Source organism: Lissotriton helveticus, chromosome 2_1, assembly GCF_964261635.1.
Source record: "Lissotriton helveticus chromosome 2_1, aLisHel1.1, whole genome shotgun sequence".
Taxonomy (NCBI): domain Eukaryota; kingdom Metazoa; phylum Chordata; class Amphibia; order Caudata; family Salamandridae; genus Lissotriton; species Lissotriton helveticus.
In genome coordinates, this window is record NC_136059.1 from 2,043,131,290 (window position 1) to 2,043,154,728 (window position 23,439).

Sequence of the window (23,439 nt, forward strand, 5' to 3'; positions counted from 1 at the left end):
TTCTACCAACCGGCGCGCTCTCTGAGGTCAGAATCCTTACTTCTGGCGACCGTTCCACGAGTGAAGCGAGCACGTCTGGGAGGTCGCTCCTTTGGATTGCTGGCGCCCCAACTGTGGAACTCTCTGCCCCTGTCACTTCGGGGAGCCACTAGTTTATTAGCCTTCAGAAAGGACCTTAAAACGTGGTTATTCTCCCAGTAGGCCCCCTGTGTGTGTTGTTTTTTTCTCTGTATCTGTTATTCTCTCTTTTTAATGTGTTATGTTAGTTTTACTGCAGCCTCGTTAATTAAAAGCGCCGGGACACTCTTTTTGAGTAGCCGTGCGCTCTACAAAAGCCATTTTAACATAACATAACATAACATAACAAAGTGGCAGTTCCTCCTACAGCACAGCAGCTCTTCTTCTAGACAGAATGTCCTTTTGTTCCAGCAAGGTTTTGATTTGGTGGTGTAGGGGTCAGGTACCTATTCCCAAATGTCGATTTTGGAAAAGGGGGTGGTGATGGACAGAGTTTCTGAATGATGCAGAATACTCTTACCAAGTCAAGAGATCATGGTTTTAATCCATCACCTGCTTTTTAGCTCATTGCACCATCCCAGCTCAGAACCTGGCTATATGCAAATTAGTCTGTTCCTGTCCCAGTGCATGATGGGAACAGGGCAAACCAAACTACCAAGCCAATTCTTATACTGGGAAGGAGACAAGCTTCCGGGGACCGGTTTCTGGCACCACAGCCTTCGTCGGCCCGGCTTGCTTGAATCCTGATGGTGCAATGAGCAAGGGACTCACGTCTGAGTATACCCTCCCACACATAGTGTGGATAAAATCGATTTTGGAAAAGGGGGTGGTGATGGACAGAGTTTCTGAATGATGCAGAATACTCTTACCAAGTCACGAGATCATGGTTTTAATCCATCACCTGTTTTTTAGCTCATTGCACCATCCCAGCTCAGAACCTGGCTATATGCAAATTAGTCTGTTCCTGTCCCAGTGCATGATGGGAACAGGGCAAACCAAACTACCAAGCCTATTCTTTTACTGGGAAGGAGACAAGCTTCCGGGGACCGGTTTCTGGCATCACAGCCTTCGTCGGCCCGGCTTGCTTGAATCCTGATGGTGCAATGAGCAAGGGACTCACGTCTGAGTATACCCTCCCACACATAGTGTGGATAAAATCGATTTTGGAAAAGGGGGTGGTGATGGACAGAGTTTCTGAATGATGCAGAATACTCTTACCAAGTCAAGAGATCATGGTTTTAATCCATCACCTGTTTTTTAGCTCATTGCACCATCCCAGCTCAGAACCTGGCTATATGCAAATTAGTCTGTTCCTGTCCCAGTGCATGATGGGAACAGGGCAAACCAAACTACCAAGTCAATTCTTATACTGGGAAGGAGACAAGCTTCCGGGGACCGGTTTCTGGCATCACAGCCTTTGTCGGCCCGGCTTGCTTGAATCCTGATGGTGCAATGAGCAAGGGACTCACGTCTGAGTATACCCTCCCACACATAGTGTGGATAAAATCGATTTTGGAAAAGGGGGTGGTGATGGACAGAGTTTCTGAATGATGCAGAATACTCTTACCAAGTCAAGAGATCATGGTTTTAATCCATCACCTGTTTTTTAGCTCATTGCACCATCCCAGCTCAGAACCTGGCTATATGCAAATTAGTCTGTTCCTGTCCCAGTGCATGATGGGAACAGGGCAAACCAAACTACCAAGCCAATTCTTATACTGGGAAGGAGACAAGCTTCCGGGGACCGGTTCCTGGCATCACAGCCTTCGTGGGCCCGGCTTGCTTGAATCCTGATGGTGCAATGAGCAAGGGACTCATGTCTGAGTATACCCTCCCACACATAGTGTGGATAAAATCGATTTTGGAAAAGGGGGTGGTGATGGACAGAGTTTCTGAATGATGCAGAATACTCTTACCAAGTCAAGAGATCATGGTTTTAATCCATCACCTGTTTTTTAGCTCATTGCACCATCCCAGCTCAGAACCTGGCTATATGCAAATTAGTCTGTTCCTGTCCCAGTGCATGATGGGAACAGGGCAAACCAAACTACCAAGCCAATTCTTATACTGGGAAGGAGACAAGCTTCCGGGGACCGGTTTTTGGCATCACAGCCTTCGTCGGCCCAGCTTGCTTGAATCCTGATGGTGCAATGAGCAAGGGACTCACGTCTGAGTATACCCTCCCACACATAGTGTGGATAAAATCGATTTTGGAAAAGGGGGTGGTGATGGACAGAGTTTCTGAATGATGCAGAATACTCTTACCAAGTCAAGAGATCATGGTTTTAATCCATCACCTGTTTTTTAGCTCATTGCACCATCCCAGCTCAGAACCTGGCTATATGCAAATTAGTCTGTTCCTGTCCCAGTGCATGATGGGAACAGGGCAAACCAAACTACCAAGCCAATTCTTATACTGGGAAGGAGACAAGCTTCCGGGGACCGGTTTCTGGCATCACCGCCTTCGTCGGCCCGGCTTGCTTGAATCCTGATGGTGCAATGAGCAAGGGACTCACGTCTGAGTATACCCTCCCACACATAGTGTGGATAAAATAGATTTTGGAAAAGGGGGTGGTGATGGACAGAGTTTCTGAATGATGCAGAATACTCTTACCAAGTCAAGAGATCATGGTTTTAATCCATCACCTGTTTTTTTAGCTCATTGCACCATCCCAGCTCAGAACCTGGCTATATGCAAATTAGTCTGTTCCTGTCCCAGTGCATGATGGGAACAGGGCAAACCAAACTACCAAGCCAATTTCTTATACTGGGAAGGAGACAAGCTTCCGGGGACCGGTTTCTGGCATCACAGCCTTTGTTGGCCCGGCTTGCTTGAATCCTGATGGTGCAATGAGCAAGGGACTCACGTCTGAGTATACCCTCCCACACATAGTGTGGATAAAATCAATTTTGGAAAAGGGGGTGGTGATGGACAGAGTTTCTGAATGATGCAGAATACTCTTACCAAGTCAAGAGATCATGGTTTTAATCCATCACCTGTTTTTTAGCTCATTGCACCATCCCAGCTCAGAACCTGGCTATATGCAAATTAGTCTGTTCCTGTCCCAGTGCATGATGGGAACAGGGCAAACCAAACTACCAAGCCAATTCTTATACTGGGAAGGAGACAAGCTTCTGGGGACCGGTTTCTGGCATCACAGCCTTCGTCGGCCCGACTTGCTTGAATCCTGATGGTGCAATGAGCAAGGGACTCACGTCTGAGTATACCCTCCCACACAAAATCGATTTTATCCACACTATGTGTGGGAGGGTTTACTCAGACGTGAGTCCCTTGCTCATTGCACCATCAGGATTCAAGCAAGCCGGGCCGACGAAGGCTGTGATGCCAGAAACCGGTCCCCGGAAGCTTGTCTCCTTCCCAGTATAAGAATTGGCTTGGTAGTTTGGTTTGGCCATTTCCCATCATGCACTGGGACAGGAACAGACTAATTTGCATATAGCCAAGTTCTGAGCTGGGATGGTGTAATGAGCTAAAAAACAGGTGATGGATTAAAACCATGATCTCTTGACTTGGTAAGAGTATTCTGCATCATTCAGAAACTCTGTCCATCACCACCCCCTTTTCCAAAATCGATTTTATCCACACTATGTGTGGGAGGGTATACTCAGACGAGAGTCCCTTGCTCATTGCACCATCAGGATTCAAGCAAGCCGGGCCGACGAAGGCTGTGATGCCAGAAACCGGTCCCCGGAAGCTTGTCTCCTTCCCAGTATAAGAATTGGCTTGGTAGTTTGGTTTGCCCTGTTCCCATCATGCACTGGGACAGGAACAGACTAATTTGCATATAGCCAGGTTCTGAGCTGGGATGGTGCAATGAGCTAAAAAACAGGTGATGGATTAAAACCATGATCTCTTGACTTGGTAAGAGTATTCTGCATCATTCAGAAACTCTGTCCATCACCACCCCCTTTTCCAAAATCGATTTTATCCACACTATGTGTGGGAGGGTATACTCAGACGTGAGTCCCTTTCTCATTGCACCATCAGGATTCAAGCAAGCCGGGCCGACGAAGGCTACGATGCCAGAAACCGGTCCCTGGAAGCTTGTCTCCTTCCCAGTATAAGAATTGGCTTGGTAGTTTGGTTTGCCCTGTTCCCATCATGCACTGGTACAGGAACAGACTAATTTGCATATAGCCAGGTTCTGAGCTGGGATGATGCAATGAGCTAAAAAACAGGTGATGGATTAAAACCATGATCTCTTGACTTGGTAAGAGTATTCTGCATCCTTCAGAAACTCTGTCCATCACCACCCCCTTTTCCAAAACCTATTCCCAAATGTGCCTTTGAAGTGGGAGAGACATTGAAGATGCCTTTAAAGATCACAAGATACCTGCATTTCCTGCCCTGGCTCTAGACTCACTACAAGGGAGTATGCAGCTCTTTCTGTGTGGACAGGCACCGCCCATCTCAGATGCAATTGCCAGCTCTTCCCTCCCGCTCTACCTCAGGAAGGCCTATCTACCTGGTGATGGGAAAACATGAGGCAAATGTCACATGCTTTGTCCCTTCCTTTGTGTGACAGTCTAGAGGAAATACAGAAAGTCCAGCTGTCAACCCAGACGCATATTCAGAGGCCAGCAGAGGCACAGAATGGTTAAAGTAAGAAAATGCAAACTTTCTAAAAGTGGCATTTTCAGACATGCAATTTAAAATCTAAATTCACCATAAATTGTTAGACCATAGACACTAATCTCCAAATTTTTATCACATTCTACAATGGCAGGACTGAGACATGTTTAAAGGGCTACCTAAGTGGGTGGCACAAAGAGTGCTGCAGGCCCAATAGCAGCATTTAATTTACAGGCCCTGGGGCACATGTAGTGCACTTTACCAGGAACTTACAAGTACATACAATATGCTAATTGTGGAAAAGAGTTCAGAGCATATGCACTTTAGCACTGGTTAGCAGTGGTAAAGAGCCCAAAATCCTAAAGTTATCAAAAATTAAGTCAGCAAAGCAGGAGGTCAGAAGGCAAAATAACCCATGCCAAGGATTCCAGGTTTAAGTTTGTGTAAATAAGTACATTCAAATTATGCACGCTTTGCCACTTTGCCTACCCTTAGTTTCTTCCTCTCTTTTATATGTGCAATATTGGAAAGTGTGTTGTTTAACTAAATGCTTTACTCTAAATCTTTCGTACACTGAAGTGCTTGGGCAAAATCCCCTGGTGTGCACAATTCATATGTTAGAATCTGAATGCAGACACTGTTGGACCTGTCAGCCTTAGGGTGGTCTTCCCTCCACGTTTTTTCTTTCTCCCCTCCTGTTTTCTGAAACTCGTTTTTGTTGGCCTTAGTACTATGTGCACATTATTATTTCCAACCACTGCTAAAGTGCTTCTGCTCACTTCTTGAAGTATGGTAAAATTGGGTTACATCCAAGTGGCACATTTAATTTACATATATACACATACAGGGCTCTACGGCATGTTCAGTCCTTCCTCTGTCCATAAGGTCCATGAGTGTTCTGAAGAAGTGTGCCCAGGTATGTCACATTTTGTAACTGGCCGTAGCCTTACCAATAAGGAAAAAGTTCCTAGGCGTAATCATAATCATATTTCATTTCTACAGTTATTTTTATTGACATTTCAGTAAAAAAAACAAGTACAAAAGGAAACTGTACACTGTCATATTCTTTGATGTCATCATCATTTCAGTGCCCCACAGCCTTCCCACTCACACCCCCTGACACAGTTGACAGAAAATGTTGACATGGCCTTACCCGATGGCATCACCTCGAGATTAGTGGGGGCGAGCTCATGATAAATATTGCCCCCTTAGCCATTGCAATGCCCCCATACTTTTACCCACTTTTGTGGGCATCCCCGTCCTTCACACACCTCCGTCTTGGCCAAAATGCACCAGTCCAGGTCATGTTTCCAGTCCCAAAGATGCAGCCCTTGTTCTGCCTCACCACAATCCTGCAACATTTTGTATGCCTACAGTCAATTTCAGGGTTATCCATATATGCTCCATATTGTTCAGATCTCTTTCACCCCAGACATTTAGCATGCACCATTTTGTAGAGGCAGTACAGGAACACACACACACCACGCCCATACACACTACCACTGCCACAAGAGTCGCTGTAGCACTGGGCATTCTCAAACAATATGTTAAAATGTACTACTGTATCCACAGCCTCACTGGGACCACACATCTGACACCCTACCCATCTTGACCATTGTAGTCTGAGCGTAGTAGGACTGATGAAGGATCTTTAGCAGAACTAGGCAGAAACCCACCCATTTACCCACCTCCCTAGGGGACACCAGGGCCTCCATCCACTCAATGTCCTCTAGGCGCTCTAAGTTGTGGAACTGCGGCTCTTTCGGTTACAGCAGGGTATCAGGCGTGTTATTGAGTAACTTTTTGTATGTTAGGAACGTGGCTTTTAATTGGCATATACTCCTCCAGGATTCTGTCCTTTGGGGGCAAAGACTTAGGGAACATTACTCTTTTCAGCAGTACTGCTCTCAGTGCATTGCGTACCTATTTGTATCAATGTGTCTCAGAGGGCAGCAGCTGATAGTCATGCTGCAAATCTTCTAATCGGATTATGTCTCCCCGGGTCCATAAGTCCCCAACCTAAAATAAGCCAATTAGGTCCCAATTGTCAAACCTTGATTGCTTTCCCAGTGTACCTAGCTTAGCCTGCATTACAGACAGGCATAATCTGGCGGTGTAATCTTGCTCTTCCAGCCCAAGGTCTGTGCTTGTATGTATAAAAGGTCTACTACTGTTGCCATTGGACCATAAAGGTTTTCCCTTGTCTGTATCACCAGCCTATCCAGGTTCCTCCGGAGGGCGGAAGACTCAACTATTAATGGTGGTCAATTGCACCACACAGAAGTACTTTTGGATGTTGAGTAAGTCTACCCCCCGTCGTACCACTATCTTGTGAGTTTGTGTAGTGCTATTCAAGCTGGGACCCCATCCCAGAGCAGTGTCCTAATTTCTCCATTCAATCACCTTAAAATATAAGTTATCTACTGAATATGCTGTACTCTGCAGGATGTGGAGGAAGCAGGGTAGGGACATCATTTTGAAAAGAGTGGCTCTGTCTAGGAGTGATAACGCTAGGGACTAATATTGGAAATCCCGTTTAAGTCTTACTAGTGACAGTGGCAGGTTGCTGCAGAAGAACAAGTCAGGGTTTATAGTTATATAGAGACTCAGGTAGTGGAACCCCTTAGTGGCTATCTTCGCCTTACAGTTGCAGTGAAGTCATGGCATCTGTCCCTGGCATTGTATATAGGGCTTTTTGGCAGTTAATAGAATAACCTGAGTTGTGGACAAAAATAGTAATTACCTGCATTACCCTGTTCAGGGTATTTTCAGGTTATGTCACTTAGAGCAGAACATCATCCATAAATAATTATATTTTATCCTCTCAGTGATCATACCAATGCAGATAGTGGACCAATAGATCCTTCCATATGTAGGCCACCCAGGACTGAAGCCCCAGAGCAAAGATTAGTGGTGACAAAGGGCAGCCCTGTCTAGTGCCTCGCTGAAGCCTAAACTCCTGGGATCTTTCCCCATTCACTTTTACCTGTGCCAACGGGCCAGTATACAAGAGTCACACCCATGTTACAAATCGCAGGCCAAATCCCATTCTAGCCAGCACCTCAAACATATAGGTCGACTCCAGCATATCAAACACCATTCTAGCATCTCATGAGAGAAACAGGGTGGGCACCTGCAGATTGGGAGCTTGGCTCACTATGGCATACAGATGATTCAGGGTGAGAGTGGTGCTTCATTAAGGCATGAAGCCTGACGAGTCCAGATGGAACAATGATGCAATAACCTTACTCAGTTGGGAGGCCAGCACCTTGGCTAGAATCTTAGCTACACTCCTTAAACATGCTCAGCCTATGAGGGTCCAATTTCTGGGCCATCAGTTTGTAAATCTCAATTGGCACTCCATTCGGGACAACAGCCCTGCCAGAGTGCAGGTCGTGTATTGTCTACAGCATTTCATCTTCCGTAATCTGCTCCTCAAGGAGATATCAGTTGGAGTTAGTAAAACTCTGTTGGCGGGTATCAGACAGGAACTCTCAGGACTCCTCCACTGTTGCGGTCACAGCTAGGGAGTATAGCTGGTTTTATTAGGCTGCAAAAGCATCCACAACACTTTGTTTATCTCTCACCAGTATTTCTTCCCTTGTCTTCACCTCTAGAACCCTGCAACTGTCCTGCTCCCTCTTGTCTAACCAGGATAAAGGCTTTCCTACCTAGATAACAACTTAATGCGAGTGGTGTTGGGTAGACCTTTAACTCATCTTGGTGGTGTCTGTTGCTATGCCCCTATATTCTTTCTGCTTTAGCAATAGAGCATGCTTGGCTTCTGTACTTTCTGGTGTGGTAATTCCCTGCTCTTCATTTGAATCTCTTTTTCAAGGGTCAGCAGCTTAGCCCTTTCATCTTTCGTGTGCCCCACAATTAAGGAGAGGGCCTGCTCTTTGATTACCATCTTATATGCTTCCCATAGGGCCTGAGAGGAGTCAACTGAGGCTTTATTTTCAGAAAAGTAATGCTCCGTTGCAGCTACTAGGCCCTCCCTGATACAGGTCATCTTAAGATACCAATAATTAGTGATAAGTGACATATCCTTTTTTCAGGGCCCATGAGAATACCAAACATCGCCCATATTGGGGAGTAATCCGTAATACCTCTAGCCAAGTGGTGGACCTCTGAGGAATGATAAATCTTGTGTGTATGGGTGAGAAGGTAATTGATACGAGAAAAGACTGCCATGCGCCCCTAAGTAAAATGCGTATTGCTGCTTTCTGGAATCATGGGCCTACTGTACGTCTGTCAAATCAAGGGTTGTAAGGGAGTCACCAAGCAGGCGGTGGGAGAGCCCAACCAGTTTGTGGGGTCATTGGTCTCGCTCCTCACACAACATCAGATTGAAGTTCCCCTTTAAGTAATTTTCCCTCCAGCAGTCGGAGTAGCAGGGCACTCAGGTCAGGGAACGTGATGTCACGGAGATGTAGCAGGACAAAATCGAGCATGCATTAATAGTCACCCCCTCCCTGCCAGAGAGATATATCTCACAAGTGTATCCGGGAAGACTTGATGAATGGTAAGTGGGAGTGGTTTCCTTATAAAAATTTCCAACCCCACCTTGAGCCTGTAATATAACCTGCATGGGTCACCATTTTGTGTAGGGCATGTGGATCTCTTGTAGAAGGACAACATCTGGCACCTGCCATTTGATGTACTGTAATATGACATATCTTTTGATTGTGTCCCCCAGTCCATTTGCATTCCAGGACAACAGCTTCATAGGTGACATATTAGTCCTTTCTCCTATTATTGTGTTCGACTCGGGGAATGGGGCAGGGGTACAGGGTTGGATGCTTTTGTCAAATTGCAGTTCCAGTGCTTCAGAAAGTAACAATATCCCCCAAAATAAACTGCAACAGAAATCATAACCCCTCAACACACCCCTTCTACCTGCCTCCCTGCATAGAGGACTTAAACTGCCCCCCAACATTGCAGAGCACCTGTCACCCATAACCATTACTTAAACTATATGTGACAGTAGTGTTTACCAACAACTCCCTCGCCTGCCCCCCTCTTTAATGCTCACAGTTACCAAAAGCCATCTTTCCCTGCCAGCAGCTTCATCATTCTGAGTGACAAGCTACATTCAGTGTCATTGTTCAACAAATACCTTCTCGCTGCACTGGCACAATGTGGCTGTGATTGCTCATGGTGTTGTTGGCCTCATTCCATGCCATCAAACCAGTCCTTGTGTGGCTTCTGTGGGGTCGCTACCTGTTAGGACTTTTGTTGCATCTATCATTGGTCATGCCTCGCCTCTTCTGTATGACCTACCTTCATCCATTGAGCCATTCCCATGCAGCCTCCAAGGTAGCAAAAGGCCACGTCTTCCTGTCTGCCACTACTCTGAGCTGCATGAGAAACAACATAGACAATTTCAGGCCGCACTCCCTCAAAACCCTTTTCACCTCAGCAGAGCCTCTGGACCCAGAGAATGAAAGCAGGGAAAAACATGTGACCATGTTGTCATTCTTGAACGGTGGAACATGGTGGGCAGCCTAAAGGATTACAACACGCTCTCTAAAGTTTAAAATGCGGACTATTATTGTGCGAGGTGGCACACCTTGCCTGGGTGTGGTGTTGGTACCCTAATGGCCCTTTCAACTGAAAAGTAGTTTGACAGGCCCCAGGGTGTAGGACCTTGAGAAAGAGATCTTCTGGAAAGGGGTACACTGCTCACCCCTCTGCCTGCTCAGGGACCCCAACCAATAAAACCTGAATCCTTCTTGAGCATCTCTCAAAGTCCTCCAGTTTTTCCCCTAAGACATCAGTGGTAGTGCATAGTTCCTTGACCTGCTTCTTTAGTGTTGTTGTCTCAGCCATGAGGGTAGTGATTGAGTCTTCTTCTTCCTTCATTTTTGCACTCATATTGCTGAGATCAACCTGACCAGTGCAAACTCTGTTGAGATCATATCAAGTTTTGTCTCCAGGGACCCCCGGACATACTGGAATGCAGCCATAATGTGTTGGAGTGTCAGCAACTCACTGTCATACAGGGACTGTTCCATAGGGCCCTGCACTCCCTCCATTGCCTGTTTACCTGTCATGTTGTGGGGGAGAGTGAATTTGTCCAGCTTAGTTTGATGTGCTGCTTGATAACCTCTTCTCCAGGTCTTCTCAGTTGAACTCTGGTTTTGCTGTTGTCAATAGTGCCATAGTGAAAGTCACCGACACCAGCCAATGGTTGGTCCCGGATGGTTGGTCCCGGATGAGATCCCCCCTGCGTCCTCTTGGATTTCCCACTATCCAGCTTCCCACTGACAAAGGCCTTCTCCAAGGCCAGGCATGATACACTGATCCCTAGTAGTCAAAACGCAAATGCACCAGGGTCACATTCCACTCCCCTAGCTCATTGTTGACCACTTTTTTCCTGGGGAATGTTTTTGGGATTTGATTACCCCAGGCGAAAATGGATCTCACAGCTATTGGAGACCATCTTTACTGGGTTAATATAATATCTTTTATTGAGAGGCATGTAGATGGTCTCTACTGTATACGCCGTTCCTGTACATGCTTTCCTAATAAAGGCCTGTTGTGTCCTGCTGGACACAGTCTAGTTGTTTGCCTGATGTAAGCCTACACTTAACACCCACCCAACACTGTGTCACGAGTCACGTGACACAGTCAATAAAAGGAGCCTAGCACATGTGCTCGTGGCTCACTGACCCACTATACATTCTGGTGTGCGTGTCCAGTCATTGCCAGCATGTGGGCCTAGGGCCCACGACATAACAAGGCCCATTCACAGAAATAAAGATTAATCACATAGCAAATGGTTAGACCTGACTCTTTCTGAAATAAAAACAATCCGTCCGTGAGAAAAAGAATAATGTTGCACACTGGTGTGCAATGGAAGATTAACGCAAAGTTACCCCGCAGCCAAAAGGAGGCGAAGCAACCAAGCACGGTCAACGCCCCAAGAAGTTAAAGAGCCTCAACGGAATCACATGCGAGAAGTGCACCCACCAGAGAAGATTCCAGGAGCGGTGACGTAACTCTCCGGAACCCGCAGAGGACGTGAAGAGCGCAGACAAAAGTGCGCCAACGCCAAAAGCCGATCACCCAGATGGTCGCCCGAACAGGAGAAGACAAAGCCGACTTGCCAAGAAGTCACCGGAATGCTGACCCGTCAGAAAGGCGCAGCGAAGGTATTCTGCCAAGAAGTCAGGAGGAAGATGTCCTGCCAGAAGACGTCCGTGAGCTGAGAAATCATGAAAATGTCCGAAAGAAGACCAGGAGAGACTGGCGCACTATCCATAAGAAAAGTAGTAATAGGAGGCAAGAGAGAAGATCGTAATGACTGGTCCAGTCACCGAAGAAAGGAGAGAAGACAGTGTCCTAAAGCCAGGACAAGACCAGCGGGAAACAGGCGGAGTGCACGCTGCTTGAAGAAGCCTGGTCAGCAAGACAAAGAAAAATAGGTGACCGCACCGTGTCGCGAAAAGGAAAGGGAGAAGAGTGGCACGATGCCATGAAGAAAAGAACTTAAGTAAGAAGTCAAGTGGCACGACGCCATCAGGAACATCTGGAAAAGGTAAAGAGAGGTGTAACAAGTCCACACACCTACAAGAAGAAGAAGAGGTGACACACACCACAACACCGTGTACAGTGAACCACACGTCCAGGAGAACACTGATGGCACCAGGAACAGATCAGGCATCTATTCACAAGACCCCGACGACCCGTCGACTACAGGAGAGCACAGGCCGGACCATTGGCAACACCCACCTTTGGGATCGAGCGGAAATCTGGAGGCGGAGGGAGCTCAGATGGCCTGAACAAGGAGAACTGAACATTCCACACCAGCCCGTGGAGATCCAAGGGGCAAAGGCCTCAGGGACACCGGTGGCAGAGGGTCCCGACACGAGAGATGGATCCATCGCCATCTAACCTGCACATCCCAGGAAGGAGAGGAACTTGTGCGCGAAGGCAGGAGTCAACAACTACCCTTCAGGTGGAGCTACGGACTTTGAGAGGTAGTACCTTCATCGTCTCCTCCATTCAAACGCAGACTGTGGAGTTGGAGTAACGCTGTGGAAGAATACCCGGCCCAGTGGAAACCTGATGAAAAGGGCCTCCGGGACATCTCGTGGCAGGAGAACACCCAAGAGAGGGGCGTACCAGTGAGAAGAATGTCCTTCCAACACTCCATCCTCTGTAATGTAAAGCCAAGCTGCCTACAGTGAAGAAACCGACGGACCAGTAGAAGACAACATCCTTCAAGTCTACCATCTGGTCATCCTGTTTGACGTCATCCTCAAAAGCAAGATCTCAGTGGACTGACCAACGCACTTCCAAGGTGCAAGTCCAGAAGAGCACGCCCACCGAGAACCAGGACGTCGAGCACAGAAGAAATAATATTTCAGCAGCAATTTCCACCGTCGTCATCAAGCAAGCAGCTGAAGAGACTCAGTGTAAATTTGTAATTACTGTATATTTATGTACTTCCTCCCACAGGTTTGGACTTTTGTCTTTCCTTAATTTTTGACTAAATTTTGGGAGGAATGTTGTGTCCTGCTGGACACAGTCTAGTTGTTTGCCGGATGTAAGCCTGCACTTAACACCCACCCACCGCTGTGTCACGGGTCACGTGACACAGTCAATAAAAGGAGCCGAGCGCACGTGCTCGTGGCTCACTGACCCACTATACATCCTGGTGTGCGTGTCCAGTTATTGCCAGCATGTGGGCCTAGGGCCCACGACATAACAAGGCCCATTCACAGAAATAAAGATTAATCACATAGCAAATGGTTAGACCTGACTCTTTCTGAAATAAAAACAATCCGTCCGTGAGAAAAAGAATAATGTTTTTAATAGCTCCAGCGACTGAACGTTTCAAAAATATATAATTTGTTTCAAAATGTATTACACTCCATCTGGAATCCATCTGTGGCTCTCCTGGGCAAGCCCTAATTGTGAACCTTGTCATAAACAAATCGTAATATGGGAACGCATGTCCACAGGTTGTTATTTTCTGCGAAGTGTTTGAGCTAATGTTTAGGCGAACCTGATTGCATTAGCATGAAGGCTTGATATTAGACAGCAAGAATGCTATCGTGGGCCTGCCTTTAACATTTAAGGCTAAATGGGCTTGAATAGATCATGTAGTTTCTTGATACTTCGGCGGCTCGAACATTGATGGCTTCAAAATGGAAATCTATAAATGACCTGGTAGCTTAAAAGTGGAGTGCCACACTGACCATCACCCCCACCCTAATGGAACTCCACAGACTAACCTTGTCGCCATGCACGTCTTCAGAACCAGATCAATCACCTACCAATTCATCTTGACTGGTACCCCCTTCCTAACCAACTGCCAAACTCACTAAATGCTGTGGCTTTCGGCACTCCTATACCCAGAACAGCAGAAACTGAAGACAAAGAAGTGCAGAAGAGAAGAAACCAGGTAAAAGGCCTTCTTCGACTATGCACCTAGGTCTTAGAATGCTATCCCCACCCACATACATGTAAACATACATACAGTGCAAACAGTACATGCAAAAAATGTTATTGTACAGAATTGATTTAACAAAAAGGATAGATATTGTTTGTGTCACACTTCTATTTGAGATTAATAATGTGTGGAATTTAGGCACTCCTTCCCCTTGTATTGGGAGATTTAATTTATCTATGCTAGAGTTTTATGTTTAACATTTGTATTAATTGCATGTTAATGCACGCAGCACTTTTTTTGCATTTTATGACAGCAGATTTAAGTACAACTTGAAAAGCATATTCTCATATCTGACGAGCAGCACTTTAAAACAATTTCCTCTTTTGACTTTAAAATACGATATTTCTTCGGAATATGTTTGTTATATCATAGGACATCAAGTTATTTATGAGGACAAGATTTTAAGCATATGTGCTCCCTTGAATATTAGGAATTATTAAAGAGGCTTACATTATTGGGTAGGCCAAAGTCTATAGTTCATCATTCTTTTCTGTTAATGTTACAATCATGCTGATGTTATTATTTGCACTTATCAGTTGAATAAATGTTTTTTAGAGCATTTCTTATAATTAATGACATTTAAACATATATTCTGTGTGCACTTGCATATTTTTGATAAATTAATTCTAGATATAGTCAATTCCCACCTAAATACGAGTTTTTTAAACAACAAAGTACGAAGGGGAGTTATCTGCAAAAAATAAAAAAGTGGGTATGAATAAATTATGCTCAATGTTGTACACTACTCACACAACTCACAGACTGAAACCATCCTTTTTCTTGGTGAATTTAGGCCAAATTGATCAAATTTACCTTGGGCCAAGTCCTAGTCTAAACTGTAAAAGTTGATTGCTCCGAGTTTGGCACAAATGAATAATAATATTTCGATTAGGCCATTGTCCCCTATAATAATGTGCCTCAATCTCTACTCAAATACTTTCCTGCAAATTTTAAATGTATCTTGAGTTGCCATTACTAAATTATTCCAGTTATGGGGATGGCAAAGTCTTGATCGATATTCTACAAATACATTTGCTGAAAATATATGTTATTAACTGTAGGAAAGTGCCTCTATTTACAAGGTTAGCCTCCACCTTTTGCCTGAGGTCTATTGTTATTTTGAAATTTAAGTGAATTAATCCCTGCTAACCTAGTCTGCAGTGTCAAATCTCTTTCTCAAAACCTGTTCCACAATTGGCACAACTTCAGTTATTCCTATACATCCCTTGTAAATGGTACCCCTTGTACCTAGGGCATCAGTTCTGAAGAGGTTCTTCTGAGGCTGCAGCACTGGTAGTGCCACCCCAGGGAACCCTCACCAAGGCTATGTATGCACGCTGTTATTTCAGGCTGCATGTCTTGGTGCAGAGAAATCCAATGAGGTGACATGGCACACTGTCCCGTGTGAAAATATTTTGGAACCTCACATCGTCCCCAAACCAGGATCCACTGCATTGAGACGAGAACTATTCACAAACAATAAAGTTCTAGATGTTTTCTCCATTAGAATTCCATATTTAGTCTGCCCTTTTAATCCATACTCCATTGTAATACAAAAGCTCCGCATTTCATCCATTTGATTAACATGTGCCCATCCAGGCTTTCATTCAAATCGTTTGGGGGTTCATCATTCCTCACGTTGCGACAAAGTATTTATTTAACCCAATGCATTTTGGGCAGCAACTGCTCTTCCTCAGGGGTAACTGTGATAAAATAAAGCGCATATCAATAACTTGTACTCTTAACAGACTCTTCTGTGCTGTTGTTTCTTTGAGTAAACCTTCTAAGTGCCATTTAACCTTAGCATGCATGTGTCCCATAAATCAAGAAATATTTTGTTGTATCAACATGCACATAATCTGAAACATAATACATGCGTGCTCTATCTTAAAATAAAAATGATACCACCCAAGCGCTTGTGCCCTCATGTTATGCATCTTATACAAGAACTCTATAATCAAAAATATAACATGCTGTTCCCAAAACTATCAAACACCTCAATATTGCATGCCGTTAAATATACATATACATATACTTCGGAAGGTCAAAACTGAGAGACTTGTGAAGACTACAATTATTCATACTACTTTTTAAGGTGAGATCATCTTCAGTTAAGGGATATTTGGACACTTATATCACCTGTTGCTCAAAATACCGTTCTTGGCCCATTAACGTTTTCCCTTTTTTTCTTTCTTTTTTCCCTTTCTCTTTCTTCCGTTATCAATTTTTTTTGTCTTTGTTTTTTCTGGTTTGTCCCTCATACTGTGCTCACCCTGTGAAGTAAATAGGAAGTTGAAGATATATATATGTATATATATATCACTTGAGCAATTTTCTTCAATTAAGAAGACGCCGCACACCACTTCAATGTTCACTTTGGTTTGTTTATTTCCAGTAGGTTCTTCCCCACCTACGCGTTTCGGACATTAGCTGTCCCTGGTCACGGTAACAAAATATATTTATATATATATTTGAATAATACCATCGGTTTCGGTTCCTACTGGGATTGATCCCGTCGTCGGGTGGTGCGTCATCGGCTGGAACCAAGCGCCGGTTAGTTTAATTACATCCAATCCTAAATAATGATGCACACTCAGAGGTTGAGGAGTCTTCACCAAAGATTTATTTACTGCAAACCACTACGCGTTTCGACACTTAAAATGTCTTGATCACGCAATTTACTGCAGCAAACAACCGTACCTAAATACATGAGTAAACATAAGTAAACATAGACAGAGGACTTCGTTTTTATCAAAAACCCTCAGTGTTGCCAGTGCAGCTCACCGCCATTTTGTAATGGTGTAATTCAATACGTTTTCCATCATTGTATTGTACATATATACACATTGATACAAATTACGGCATAATGGCCATTATAAATTTCATAATATATACCCTTATTCAGATTTTTAAACCAGTGTTGTTACCTTGCAGATCTTGTTTGTAAAAAGATTTGCAATCAATAAAATTTTAAGGAACAATTCAAACTCCTCCAAAAAACCCTCAATCATGAACAGAAAGTGCTGCTTAGCTCGGAATGGAAAAATAAATCCTTTCTCTATACGAGTAATGACCTAAATGATACAGACGTTGTCTCAGTGATAATTATAAATACACTCGATCATCCGTCACATATACCGAGAAAAATGTGTGTAGTCGGACTAGTGCCGGAATTAATCCTGAGCTGAAATAAAAGACACAACTGGGGGACCATCTTCCTTCGCCAAGTGGCTATATAGAAAAAAACCTCATCTTATAGTTTACTATAGTTTAACACAAAAAGTGTATCATTCACAGTACCAACTGTTAAACGATAAAAGTGCCCTATTATCTCTTATCTTGCAAAAGGAGTGCAGGTGCTCTCGCCAGGGAAAAGGGTAGGGAACCCGTGTGGTGTTTAAAAGTGAGGGTGAAGGGACCCTTCCTTTCCTCCTGTAAAAATAAACGAAACAAAAACAATATCAATACAAACATACATTAAAATTATACATGCTAAACTTTTTGTACACAGATTGCTAAGTTCTTTCTAGAGAAATGTAAGAAAGAAGGAACTACGCGTAACATATCATATTTACATTTACCTTGTTGGTCCTCAACACTCCTGAGAACTTCCTAGATGTCTACAGGACTCATACTCAATCCTCATATAGGTGGGTTGCTAGCTCCTCATCAAGATTATGTCCTCCTGGAGATCAAGTCTTGAGTTCGATTATCCATTTTGATTCCGTTTTTCTTATGATAAGTTCCCTATTACCACCTCTTTTGTTGGGATAAACCTGCTCAATTGCAAAGAAACTGAGTAAGGAGTTGTTGTAACTGTGTTTGTCTTGAAAATGACGGGCAATAGGAAAGTGTGGATCATGGTTCGTAATGGCACTTAGATGTTCTTAAATGCGTTTCTTGACCATACAAGTGGTACTCCCCACATATCTTAATTTGCAAGGGCACTCAAGGACATAAAATGCAAAGGTACTGCTGCAGGTCATGGATTGCCCTATGGTTCTGTTCTTATTAGACCCTGGTACCTTAAGTTCTTTGACTATTTTACTCGATTTGCAAGCCCTGCAGTGTCCACACGGTTAGAAACCTTTAAGATTGTGACGTTAGTATTCCTATTCTCTGTAATGTCCCTACGATATGTTATTGAAGGTCTATCACCTATCATTTGACCTATAACATTATCCGTTTGCAAGATTCTCCAATTTTTTTTAAGAACCTTTTGTACTTTATCGGAATCATGGTTAAATGTAGTGATGAGTCTTATTACCATCTCCTTCCCTGTCTCGTTGTTTTTGTTCACTAGTGTTTCACTTCTCATTGTCTCTTTCACTTTTTTTGTAGCTTTATCGAGCACCCATGCAGGGTACCCTCTTTCCCTGAACCTTTCAATCATCCTAGTTTATTCTAATTCATAGAGTTCTTCTGTACTGTAATTTCTTTTTGCCCTCAGTAACTCCCCATACGAAATGCTCCATTTGAGCACCTCTGAGTGAGCACTGAGGGCATGCGGGAGGCTGTTACCTGCCGTTTTTTTCCTATGGAGACTTGTAACTAAGCGTCCTTCCTGTACCATCACTACCGTGTCCAGAAATTCTACACTGCGTTTACTGATGGTGGAAGTGAGTTTGATGTTATATGCGTTGTTGTTCAGTTTTTCTACAAACTGCAATGCTTCCAATTCAGACCCACTCCATACAATGAAAAGGTTGTCGATGTACCTTATCCAGACTTTGACGTAGTCAAAGTCGGATTCAAGGTTCACAACGCTTTTTTTTTCCTCCTCTCATTTGCGAACGAAAAGATTAGTAAAGCTTGGTGCAAAAGATTAACCCATTGCGGTCCCCCGCACCTGTCTATATTGATCCCATCAAACATAAATATGTTATTAGTGAGACATGTTTTAATCATCTCTACAAGCATATTAGTATGTTCCAAAAAACCAATATCTCTTGATTCCAGGAAATATAGACATGCTTGTACTCCCTGATTGTGTTCAATGATGGTATACAACGAACTTACATCAAGTGTTATCAAAGTAAATTCATCTGACCATTGTATGTTGTCTATTTTATTCAAAAAATCTTTAGTATCCTTGATGTAAGATGGTAAGAGTGCTACATAGTCCTTTAAAAAATGATCTATATATTTGGACATATTCTCATTCACACTCCCCATAGATGACACAATCGGTCTGCCTGGTGGATTTGTGGGATCTTTATGTATTTTTGGCAAAAGATAAAATATGGACAATTTGGGGTAATCCTTTTTAAGAAAGCAGAATTCGGGCCAAGTAATAAGACCCTCCTCCTGCCAAAATGCCAATTTTCCCATGTACTTATCACACTGTGATTGTACTCCATCGTATTGCTTTTACAATAAAAACTGTTGTCATTAAGCTGTTTCAATGCCTCATTAATGTACAAGGTTCTTCCCCATTGTACAACATTGCCCCCTTTGTCGGAAGGTCTAATGATCACACTTCTATCTTCAGCCAGGGAAATAATAAAATCCCTCTGGGCTTTAGATAAGTTAAAGTTTACTTTGTTATCTATGTAAGTTCTGTGTTTGTATTTTTTAAGTTCTTTAACAACCACTTCCTGAAAGGTGTCTATAGAATCATGTGGGACTATAGGGTAACAGATAGATTTAGGTTTAAAAGGTGTACACGCAGCTTGTCCTGTATCTATCCCTTCCTGATTAATAAGCACATGTGTCTCCTGTGTATCTGATAGTAAGCCTCCTAATGCATAAACTGTTTCAAGTATTGGTGCATCCCTCACAGATAGTGCGGTCGGTTGATACCCTCCCTCACTGGTAGCCACTGAATCATTTGATCTCTTATTGTACAGTGTATGCGATTTCTTTAACTTGAGCTTACGAATAAACATAAATATATCTATTCTGGTATTGGTAAAATTAAACAATTCCGTTGGGCAAAATGTGAAACCAAGGCTTAATGTCCTTTCTTTTCTCAGTGTCAGTTAATGTGCTTGAAGACAGATTAGTAATAGTTCTATTTACTATAGCGGTATCCATTATTGTTTTTCTTGTTGTAGCCTCCACGCTTGGCTCCCACTGGCTTTCTTTTTGTTTTGCCTCAGTTTGAACTTAAGGCTTCTTCGTTTTGAGCGGCCCTGCCTCTAGCTATTCCTCTGCCCCCACGTTATTCCTCGTGCCCTCCTCGGTGGTGTTTGTGCTGATTGGGCTTGTTCCTTTTGCCGTCGTGTTCTCACCACCCGAAACTCGTCTAAAAAAGTTGCGGGTTTAGTTGATATCTCCATGCTTGACGAGGTGCTTGTCGTTCGAACTGAGGCTTCTGTATCCGTATCACTGATCTCCAAGTTAACATTTTGGTATTCTGATGTCGTTGATTCAACTTCACGTTGCTCTTGAACATTCACTTTGTTATATAGATGGTCGTACTTGAGGCTGTAGGTTAGAATCGGCCACTCTCAAAATCCCCACAGTCCCTGTGCAATTTCCGTTGTTTACAAAATTTTATGTCATCCTCGTGTTTCTTGAGTCGTGTTTTTAAATCCTCCTTAAACCTATTGATTTCCTCTTGTTCTATTATTTTCAGGAAATCTTCCTCCATTTCTTTAATTTTAAAACTATTTACTTTTAAATATTTTATTTTTAAAATTACATTACCTTGTGTAGCCCCCCTTCTTTTTATTTTTTTTGGGCCCTGGACCCCATTACCTAGAGCCTGACACGCAAATCTAAATGTATTCATTTTTTTATAGGATTGAGATTCCTATGGAAGGAAATACAAGTTACTTGTAGTATGCTTCGAACTACTTTTCAAGTTTAGTGCTGGGCTAAAAGATGCAGCACTGGTTTCTCTCCTGATAACAAATGAATAAATCGGAATTCGTTCTTCGGATGACGTAAGGTGAATATTATGAAGTTCGAAAACTGCACGCTTAGAAGAATTTGCAACTGAAACCAGTCAATGTTAGCCTATGAAAGGAAATTCACTTATCAGGTAAATAGTGTTATTATTACTTTTTCTTACTGAGGGGTGGATCCTGAATCCAGCACTGCTGCATCACCGCTAAACAGTTGAAAGAAGGCAAATTACTAAAGACGCGCGGAAGACCACGTTTCTTTTCTTTTTTTTAATATCGCTAGAATGCGCACATCATACGTGCACCCCATGATTTTACCCAAAAAAATAAAAAATTGGGGACAAGGGGCTCCTTGTGGAACCACCTGAGCAGACCTAGAGGGTCAGGGTGTGTCTACCCTCCTCTTTTTCACGTTTTAAACTGACATTTCACATGCTTCTCTAGTCTCCCTAGTCTCCCTTCTACCGAGGCATAAAATGGCTGCCAACAGTTTTAAGTTTCGAATGTTGACAAGCACTTGACAGCCAATTAGCATTCAGCGCGTGATCGGAAGGCTGCGCTTATGGTACGATGACAATAAGGGGAGTATCCGTATTAATAACTTTTATGGGAAGGGGGCCGCGTGGCCCCCTCCCGTGGTCAATTCCGGGCACCGAGGTCCCCACCCCCGGGGCATGGCTAATTATATATTATTATTTTATGGAGGAGGGCCCCCCTACTGAAGCCACTTCAAGGCCCCGGGGACCCCATTCCCCAGGGACGGCCTTTTTTTTATTTATTATGGCTGTCACCATTGGGGACCGTGCAAGAGTCTTCAATTCCCCCACTTTCCCACCGGCTTCCGAAGTCCATCTGAGTATGTACCACCTAGAAATTGCCTCCACTTTGCGCATGCACGTTTGTGGTAGCGCATCCGGATTAATATTACGTATGCACACAATACGTCCCACCGTCTGGCTATGTACCCGTAACATATTTCATTTTATTTGCGCATGCTCAATTACAACATGCCCAATCACATCTCTCACACCCAGTGACATCATGCTCAACCAATCATCCTTCTGCAAAGCATTTATAACCTGCAACCTTCTCAAACTTTTCCTATTCCGCAGTCACAGCCATTGATAGTGTTGGTATCCACTTCTTCGTAGGTGAGCACTTTTTTTAAAAGAATTATTAAATGAATTAATCTGAAAGATCTTTAAATACCGCGTAAATACACATTTTTGTTCGATTTGACAATATTGTTTTTAAGCACGCTTTCCTGCTTTTTTATATCGTTAAAGTTGACTTTGTAACTTTTGTTTCTGAGCAAATCACTTAATTCTGCCGCCTTCAATTTTGTTAGTAGTGCGCCACGTGCTGCTTCCTCCCCATACAGTGCACATGTAATCAATTGGCTAATGTTGTATTTTAGCACACTCTCCATGTTTTTTAATAACGTTAAACTTGATTTCTTATTCTTTGTTCTGTGCAAATCAGTTAATCCTGCCACGTTTCTATAATTTTCCAAGCGCCACGTGGCCCTTCCCGCATCAGTGTGCTACGTACTGTTCAAGTTAATGCGATGTCGTTTTTTCTCATGTAAGTACTGCGTTACGTGGCCCATGCATTGCAAAAGTAATGTTTTCGGCAATAGTGTATTTTAGCACGATTTCCAGCTCTTATACCTCAAATATCTTACCATGGTAGGTGATGTTTCTAGGCAAATCACTTAATCCTGCCGCCTTCAATTTTGTTAAGTAGTGCGCCACATGCTGCTTCCTCCTCATGCAAGTCAAAAGGGGGTGGTGATGGACGGAGCATCTGAGCCAATCAAACACTCACACCCAGTCAAAAGATCTTTTGACTGGGTGTGAGTGTTTGATTGGTTCGGATGCTCCGCCCATCACCACTCCCTTTTGTACCGCTTTTGGCCGCCATAAGTGTGGCAGGGTATGCTCAGACGTGAGTCCCTTGCTCACTTTGCCACTGGATTCAAGCAAGCCGGGCTGAAGACAGCTGTAATGCCAGAAACCGGTCCTCGGAAGCTTGTTTCCGGTCCAGGGAAGGCATGGCTTGGCAGTTCGGGCTGGACTGTTCCCATGAGGCACAGGGTCAGACTGATTTGCATATAGCCATGTCTGAACTGGGGTGGCAGAGTGGGCTAAAGAACGGTGATGGATTCAACCCAGATCTTTTGACTGGGTGTGAGTCTTTGATTGGTTCGGATGCTCCGTCCATCACCACCCCCTTTTGTACCGCTTTTGGCTGCCATAAGTGTGGCAGGGTATGCTCAGACTTGAGTCCCTTGCTCACTTTGCCACTAGATTCAAGCAAGCCGGGCTGAAGATGGCTGTAATGCCAGAAACCGGTCCTCGGATGCTTGTTTCGGGTCCAAGGAAGGCATGGCTTGGCAGTTCGGGCTGGACTGTTCCCATGAGGCACAGGGTCAGACTGATTTGCATATAGCCATGTCTGAACTGGGATGGCAGAGTGGGCTACAGAACGGTGATGGATTCAACCCAGATCTT